General features: G+C 44.1%; 1 long non-coding RNA gene across 1 annotated transcript; it reads right to left on the bottom strand.

Moving 5' to 3' along the window:
- Window positions 1–479: 479 nt before the first annotated feature.
- On the bottom strand, window positions 480–973 carry LOC149138035 (uncharacterized). The gene is made up of 3 exons (XR_016264133.1): window positions 808–973; window positions 593–659; window positions 480–528 (listed from the first exon to the last, which is right to left on the bottom strand). It is a non-coding gene; the product is annotated as an uncharacterized LOC149138035 (long non-coding RNA).
- Between the last annotated feature and the right edge of the window lie 7,355 nt (window positions 974–8,328).

Here is an 8,328-nt window from a genome sequence, read left to right as displayed (position 1 = left end):
AATAGCAACCGGGTAAGCCACCAGAACCAACTGTAGCCAAGTTTATATATCGCTGAATATTACATTGTATTTCTACATAACAAAAGAATTACATATGCTGTACATCGAGGGTTCACCGAACAAGTTGCAAACGACCCACAAATAAAACCCTCCTACGTTACGGCTGAGGGTTTGAGAAAACCCAACAAGCCCAGACTCGACAGACCAACTAACAGGTCACACAACAAGCGATAGCAAACACGACAAAGACCAAGAGCCATTGCAAGAAAGTGAAACGAGAGCAGAGCTACCCGGGTGGAATCGATAAGAGCCCTTGCGAAGACACGGGAACCGACCACCCCTGCAAGCGAAATATAAGGTGGAGGGTCAGGGTTTATAACCAGACAAAACCCTTGCACATAAGAATGAAACTATGATACTGTAAGTATAAGAAAACCTGCGTATGGTTGAGGTGAAGTCACCATACCTTACAGTGAGCTGGAACCAAAGGCCTACAGAACCGAAGCATTGACCCTGTCCACGGAGGGGCTGCGGAACGTTAGTTCCAGCACAAACAGAGGAAAAAGGAAAATAGCATGAAACGGAGTCATACCTTGTTTACAGAGCCGAGCGCCGGAGAAGAACCAAGCTGAGAGACCATCGACCTGTGCATCTGTCAACTGAGCGGACCAGACATCATTCATTACAGGCATTCACCACAAATTTGCTAAGAAGACCAGAACCGACAGTATTCACAAGAGCAAACCCAGAAATGTTCTCACAGTCATAAAAACGAATTGAATGCACGGTGGAGTCACAGTAACTTACCAACAAAAACTTGAAGCCGAATATACAGACTCTCACAGTAATGACCAGACAGAGCTAAGCAGCATTATTTCACCATAAGACCGGCGGAAACTCAACAGGGTTTCACCACAGACAGAGATAACCAGAGGCGGAGCCAAAACCAGTCCGAGACCACCGAGACCAAGTAACAAAGGTAAGAATGACGGGAGAGGCGCGAACCGACAGTAAAAAGTGAATTAGGGTTTGTCAAATTCGAGGAGGGCAGGTGTCATAAGGAGAAACAATACCAAGTATCGTGGATTGATTGTCAATTAAAACCAAAATCAATTTGCAATCACCATATACCGAGCCAGATTTTTAGTGTAGGTCCACATAAGTTGGGATAGCGTGGGACCACGTGGGCTGGCCCCATCAAGTGGTATCAGAGCAGTTTTTTTTTTTGAAATAGAAGAGGATGGAAGCACCAAGACGAGGACGTGGAAGAGGTGCACGTAGGGGAGCAGATGAAGGATTGAGGGAACAGATTAGAGTTCTTACAGCTCGTTTGGAAGCAGTGGAAGCGGGTAGACGAAGAGACCCAGAACTTGGAGATACCAGTGAGGAGGAAGTGGTAGCTGCTACAGACGGGTCTGATGAAGAAGCTCCGGAAGTGAAACTGCTGCGTCAGGTTTTATTGGCCAGCAGCAAACCCAAAACAGAAATTTCTAATTACGATGGCAGTCTGTCCGCAGAAGTCCTATTGGACTGGATAAGCGAACTGGATAAATATTTTGAAAACGAAGAAGTTAGAGAGGATAAAAGAGTTAAGTTCGCTGCCACTAAGTTAAAGGGACACGCACTCTTGTGGTGGGACAGTGTCCAAGCGGACAGAAAACGAATGAATAAGACGCCGATACGACAATGGTCAAGGATGATAGCGAAATTGAAGGGCAGATTTCTGCCAAAAGACTACCAGGTGGAATTATATCGGCGGGTGCAGAGTTTAAAGCAGAGGGGAATGACTGTCAAAGAGTACACGGAAGAGTTTTACCGAGTAAATTTACGTGCTGGTTATACTGATGATAACCCAGAAAAGACAGCAAGGTACGTAAATGGATTGAGGATGGAGATATTAGATGAAATCAGTATTCTTTCTCCCCGGAATATTGAAGAAGCCTTTCAGAGCGCTGTAAAGGCTGAGGAAAAAATTAACAGAAAACAGAACAGCAGGAGAGGGAGAGGAAATGGCAGAGGACGGGGACAGTCCTACGGCAGAGGAAGGAATGTTGCGAACAGCGAAGAAGGCAGCAGTTCAAAAACTTCAGGGACAGCAGAAAAAGGAGACAGCACCAGAGGAGGTCGGTCATATCAGAGAGGACGAGGAAATGGCCGCGGAAGAGGGACTGGTGTCCAGTGCTACAGGTGCCACAAGTGGGGGCACAGATCCTTTGAGTGTCCAGAAGTTGAACAGGCCGGTCAGAGGGGAACGCTGATGGCACAGCCTGAAGAAGCTGAAGCACAACCCCGGGAGGTGGAAGACATGGCAGAAACAGGAGAAGCTTTGATTTTGAATAAAGTGCTGTTAAAGCCAACCAAGGAGGTGGCTGAACCAACGCAGCGGAAAGCACTGTTCCGGACAGTCTGTAAATCGCATGGAAAGTGCTGCAAAGTGATAATAGACAGCGGGAGTACGGATAACTTGGTTGCCACTGAGATGGTGGAAAAACTGGGGTTGAAGCGGCTGAAGCACCCCACACCTTACAAGGTGTCGTGGCTACAGAAAGGCCACCAGCTGTTGGTTGATGAACAATGCGAGGTAGAGTTTCACATTGGCAAGTACCACGATACAGTGGTCTGCGATATTATGCCAATGGACGTGTGCCACATACTGCTCGGAAGACCATGGCAGTATGACAGGAAGGTGACACACGATGGGAAAACTAATTGTTATAAGTTTACGAAGGATGGGGTCAAACACACACTTGTACCCATCAAAGAGGAAGATTCAGCAGAATCAAGCGGAACAAAAGCGCTGTTAATTGGAGGAAAACAGTTTATAAAGCAGGTTGAGGAAAATGAAATTAATTTTGCAGTGGTGAGGAGGATGAAGCCAGTGTTACTGAACTTAGAAAAATCAGAATTGCCCAAAGAAGTACAAGAGCTGTTAGAAGAATTTCAAGACATTGCGGCTGATGAGCTACCTGATAAATTACCTCCCAAAAGGAGCATCAGCCACCACATTGATTTTATACCAGGAGCAAGCTTGCCGAACAAGGCAGCATACAGGATGAGTCCAAAAGATAATGAGGAAGTACGCAAACAAGTGCAGGAGTTGTTAGATAAGGGACTGATCAGAGAAAGTCTGAGCCCCTGTGCAGTACCTACAGTCCTTGCACCCAAGAAAGGTGGAGAATGGCAAATGTGCACAGATTCGCGAGCTATAAACAAAATTACCATTCGATACAGGTTTCCCTTGCCTAGAATGGATGACATGATGGACTGTCTTAGTGGGGCAGCTTACTTTACCAAAATAGATCTGAAGAGTGGGTACCATCAGATCAAAATCAGAGAGGGAGACGAATGGAAGACAGCCTTCAAGACCAACGAAGGACTGTACGAATGGCTGGTCATGCCATTTGGGTTGAGTAACGCTCCGAGTACTTTTATGAGACTAATGAACGAAATGCTAAAAGAATTTATTGGAAAATTCGTGATAGTCTATCTGGACGATATTTTAATTTTCAGCAGGACGAAAAGAGAGCACCTTCAGCATATTCAAAGGGTATTCGAGAAGCTGCAGCAGAACAAACTGCTGATAAATTTGAAGAAATGCACTTTCTTGCAGAAGGAGTTAATTTATCTGGGATTTGTAGTTGCAGAGAACGAGTTAAAGATGGACCCAGAAAAGATTGCAGCGATCCTAAGTTGGCCGTCACCTAAGAATTTATTTGAGGTACGTAGTTTTCACGGTTTAGCAAGTTTTTATCGAAAGTTCATTAAGAATTTTAGTGAAATCTGCGCACCAATGCTAGAAACCATCAAAAAGGCCAGCCAACCTTTTTGTTGGACTAAGGCGGCAGAAAACAGTTTCCAACTTCTGAAGCGGAAAATAACGGAGAGGCCGATCTTGAGACTGCCCGATTTCAGCAAACCTTTTCAGGTTCGTTGTGATGCAAGCGGGACAGCTATTGGCGCTGTGCTCAGTCAAGAAGACAGACCAGTGGCGTTTTTTAGTGAGAAACTAAATGAGAGTCGGCAGAAGTATTCGTCATATGACAAAGAGTTCTATGCAGTGGTTCAAGCCTTGAAGCATTGGAGGCACTACTTACTAGGCAATGAGTTCGTCTTGTTCTCTGATAATTCAGCATTACAGTATATAACACAGCAGCACAAACTGAACCATAAACATGCCAAGTGGGTGGAGTACTTGCAGAGTTTTACTTTTGTGTTGAAGCACATAAGTGGGCAAGCCAACAAAGTGGCGGATGCTTTAAGCAGAAGAGCCCTGCTCTTACAAGAAAGTGGCATACAGGTGATGGGATTTGAGTACTTGAAGGATTTGTACCAGATGGACGCGGATTTCAAAGAAGCTTTTGAAGCATGCCAGAATCCTGTATTAAGGAACACAAGCCCATGGCTAGATTTCAGTCTACAGGAAGGATTATTGTTTCGAGGAGGACAGCTATGTGTTCCAGACTGTTCGATGAGGGAAAACTTAGTAAGAGAGAAACACAGTGGTGGACTAGCGGGACATTTTGGCATCGATAAAACATTGGAGCAGCTCGGGCATTTTTATTACTGGCCAAAAATGAGCCGGGACGTACAGAGATATGTAACCAGGTGTAAAATCTGCCAACTGGCGAAAGGACACAGCTAGAACACTGGGCTGTACACACCCCTACCTGTTCCAAGCAGGCCGTGGGATTCGGTCAGCATTGACTTTGTCCTAGGATTGCCTAGAACGCAGCGGGGATATGATTCAGTGATGGTGGTGGTGGATAGGTTCTAAAAAATGGCTCATTTCATTCCTTGCCGGAAGACTAGCGACGCCACAAATGTGGCACACCTCTTCTTTACAGAAGTAGTTCGATTACATGGCTTACCTAGAACTATAGTTTCAGACAGGGATGTGAAGTTCACAGGACACTTTTGGCGCACCCTGTGGAAAAAGCTGGGCACACAGTTAAATTTCAGTTCTGCGTATCACCGACATACTGATGGACAGACAGAGGTGGTGAACAGGAGTTTGGGCAACTTGTTACGAAGTTTGACAGGAGAAAACTCGCGATTATGGGATCGAGCTCTTACCCAAGCAGAATTCGCTTATAACGATTCGCCCAATCGGAGCACCGGTTTTAGCCCATTTCAAATCTTGTATGGTATGCATTTGCGAGGAGTACATGAACTACGGGATTTGGGACAGCTAGAAAGGAGAAGTGCAGACGGAGAAGATTTTGCCGAAGCAATGAGCGAACTGCATGAAAAGGTCAAACTGAGATTACAGGACAGCACGCAGAAATACAAGCAACATGCAGACATTAAGCGGCGAGAGGTACATTTTGAGATTGGAGACGAAGTCCTTGCGCATCTGCGCCGGGAACAGTTTCCTAAGGGTACATATAACAAGCTGAAATTCAAGAAAATCGGCCCATGCAAAATTCTGCGGAAATTTTCAGCGAATGCATATGAAATTCAGTTGCCACCTGATATAGGTATATCACCCATATTCAACGTGGCAGACCTGTTCCCATATCATGCCCAGGCAGAAGATGATAGAATGGTACAGCCACAACGGGACACCCAGTTCGAGAGCAGTCTTTGGAAGAAACAGATGCCTTCGGTCCGGACCCATGAAATCGAAGGAATCCTCAGCACACAGGTAGCCAAGAAGACGCGCAGGAAGGAGTATCTGCGTTACCTCGTCAAGTGGAAGGACCGTCCAATGGAGGACAGCTCCTGGCTCGACGAGACACAGATTCGGAAGGCTGGCTACTCGGTGGAGGAACTCATGGAACGGAGCCATGAGATCTCTCTTTTACCCCGGCAGCCTGATGCAGGAGCATCTGGTCAACAGGGTGAAGACCGAGAGAGGGCGAACACAGTTTCTGAAGAAGATTGGGAAGGATAAACAGTTCATTGAGTGGACAGCAAGCCTGTCCGAGTTCCTATGTTTTTTTTGTTTTATTTCTTTCATGGTCAACTACAGTATTGACTTCTGTTGTTTTAAATTTCTGTTCATTATATTTAAAATGTTGTAATAGGGCCTAGTTAGACAAGTTAAGAATAGATTAGTGTCAATAGGTGATTAAAGACAACTAACCCTTATGGTGTAAAGGCAGACAAAGTAAACTAATGAATAGTCAAGAAAATCATGCCTACAGTAACTGCAAAATAAACTGTAATAGAATAACTACCAGCAGTTATCAAACTGCCTGAAACTATTGTACAAAAAGACAAGCAAGATAACACAGAGGGGTTCAGCAGCGGAGCATTTGAATGAGAATAATAGATATACATATTTTTTTCCTTCATCTAATTCAGTGCACGAGTAAACAAATTGTTCAAATATTTATGTCCTCAGTAACAAATAATCTACATGTATAAGTGCTGTATAATTATTTCATTTCAGGTAAATACAATAACAGTGTTTTACAGTATCCAAGAATCGATTAACTGGCCGAGACAACAGTGAGCACAAGGCGGGAAGGAACCAGCAAATACAGAGGGACAAACTAGACCACAACAGCAACGGGTAAGCCACCAGAACCAACTGTAGCCAAGTTTATATATCACTGAATATTACATTGTATTTCTACATAACAAAAGAATTACATATGCTGTACGTCGAGGGTTCACCGAACAAGTTGCAAACGACCCACAAATAAAACTCTCCTACGTTACGGCTGAGGGTTTGAGAAAACCCAACAAGCCCAGACTCGACAGACCAACTAACAGGTCACACAACAAGCGATAGCAAACACGACAAAGACCAAGAGCCATTGCAAGAAAGTGAAACAAGAGCAGAGCTACCCGGGTGGAATCGATAAGAGCCCTTGCGAAGACACGGGAACCGGCCACACCTGCAAGCGAAATATAAGGTGGAGGGTCAGGGTTTATAACCAGACAAAACCCTTGCACATAAGAATGAAACTATGATACTGTAAGTATAAGAAAACCTGCGTATGGTTGAGGTGAAGTCACCATACCTTACAGTGAGCCGGAACCAAAGGCCTACAGAACCGAAGCATTGACCCTGTCCACGGAGGGGCTGCGGAACGTTAGTTCCAACACAAACAGAGGAAAAAGGAAAATAGCATGAAACGGAGTCATACCTTGTTTACAGAGCCGAGCGTCGGAGAAGAACCAAGCTGAGAGACCATCGGCCTGTGCATCTGTCAACTGAGCGGACCAGACATCATTCATTACAGGCATTCACCACAAATTTGCTAAGAAGACCAGAACCGACAGTATTCACAAGAGCAAACCCAGAAATGTTCTCACAGTCATAAAAACGAATTGAATGCACGGTGGAGTCACAGTAACTTACCAACAAAAACTTGAAGCCGAATATACAGACTCTCACAGTAATGACCAGACAGAGCTAAGCAGCATTATTTCACCATAAGACCGGCGGAAACTCAACAGGGTTTCACCACAGACAGAGATAACCAGAGGTGGAGCCAAAACCAGTCCGAGACCACCGAGACCAAGTAACAAAGGTAAGAATGACGGGAGAGGCGCGAACCGACAGTAAAAAGTGAATTAGGGTTTGTCAAATTCGAGGAGGGCAGGTGTCATAAGGAGAAACAATACCAAGTACCGTGGATTGATTGTCAATTAAAACCAAAATCAATTTGCAATCACCATATACCGAGCCAGATTCTTAGTGTAGGTCCACGTAAGTTGGGATAGCGTGGGACCACGTGGGCTGGCCCCATCAATAATGGCCTTGACATTCTACTTCATATTATACTATTATCCTTCATAATGAGATTCTCTAATTCTCTCTTCATATGAAACTTCTCCATTCTCATGAATAAATATAAATCTTCCACTAGGAATACAACCACCTTCATGAGCACGCACAATGAAACACAATAGCTTCCAAATGCCATCTCCTATAGCACAACAATCTAGGATTTTGAGTTTCCTTCGTTCAATAGTGGAGGCATTACCTAAATGCCGATCTAGATTTGATACCAATTGTTAGTCATAAATGAGAGCTTAATAGCATACACAAAATGTAACAATAGAAAGGAATAACTTACAAGAGATCCCCACAATATATACCCAAAATGCAATACTATTGGAAATATAAGAGAGGATCAAAACAAATACATGAACATAGAGATTTTAATTATTAGTCAAGACGGTGACTAATATATCACTCATTAAGGTTAAAGAATCACAATGAATACATATAAAATGCTAATGAGGTCATTAATTGATCTCTTAACACATGCTACTTATCTTAGATGGAATGCCAATTGGCATTGGTGTATAAAGACCCCTTAACATCGTAACATGATATGAGAGGCTTATAATCACCTAACACAAGACTCT

This window comes from Pinus tabuliformis, chromosome X (assembly GCF_031772625.1).
Source record: "Pinus tabuliformis cultivar Carrire ecotype Pingquan chromosome X, CPIR1, whole genome shotgun sequence".
In the NCBI taxonomy this organism is placed as follows: domain Eukaryota; kingdom Viridiplantae; phylum Streptophyta; class Pinopsida; order Pinales; family Pinaceae; genus Pinus; species Pinus tabuliformis.
The sequence above is the reverse complement of the archived record's forward strand: the minus strand, read 5'-3'. Positions and strand labels throughout refer to the sequence as shown.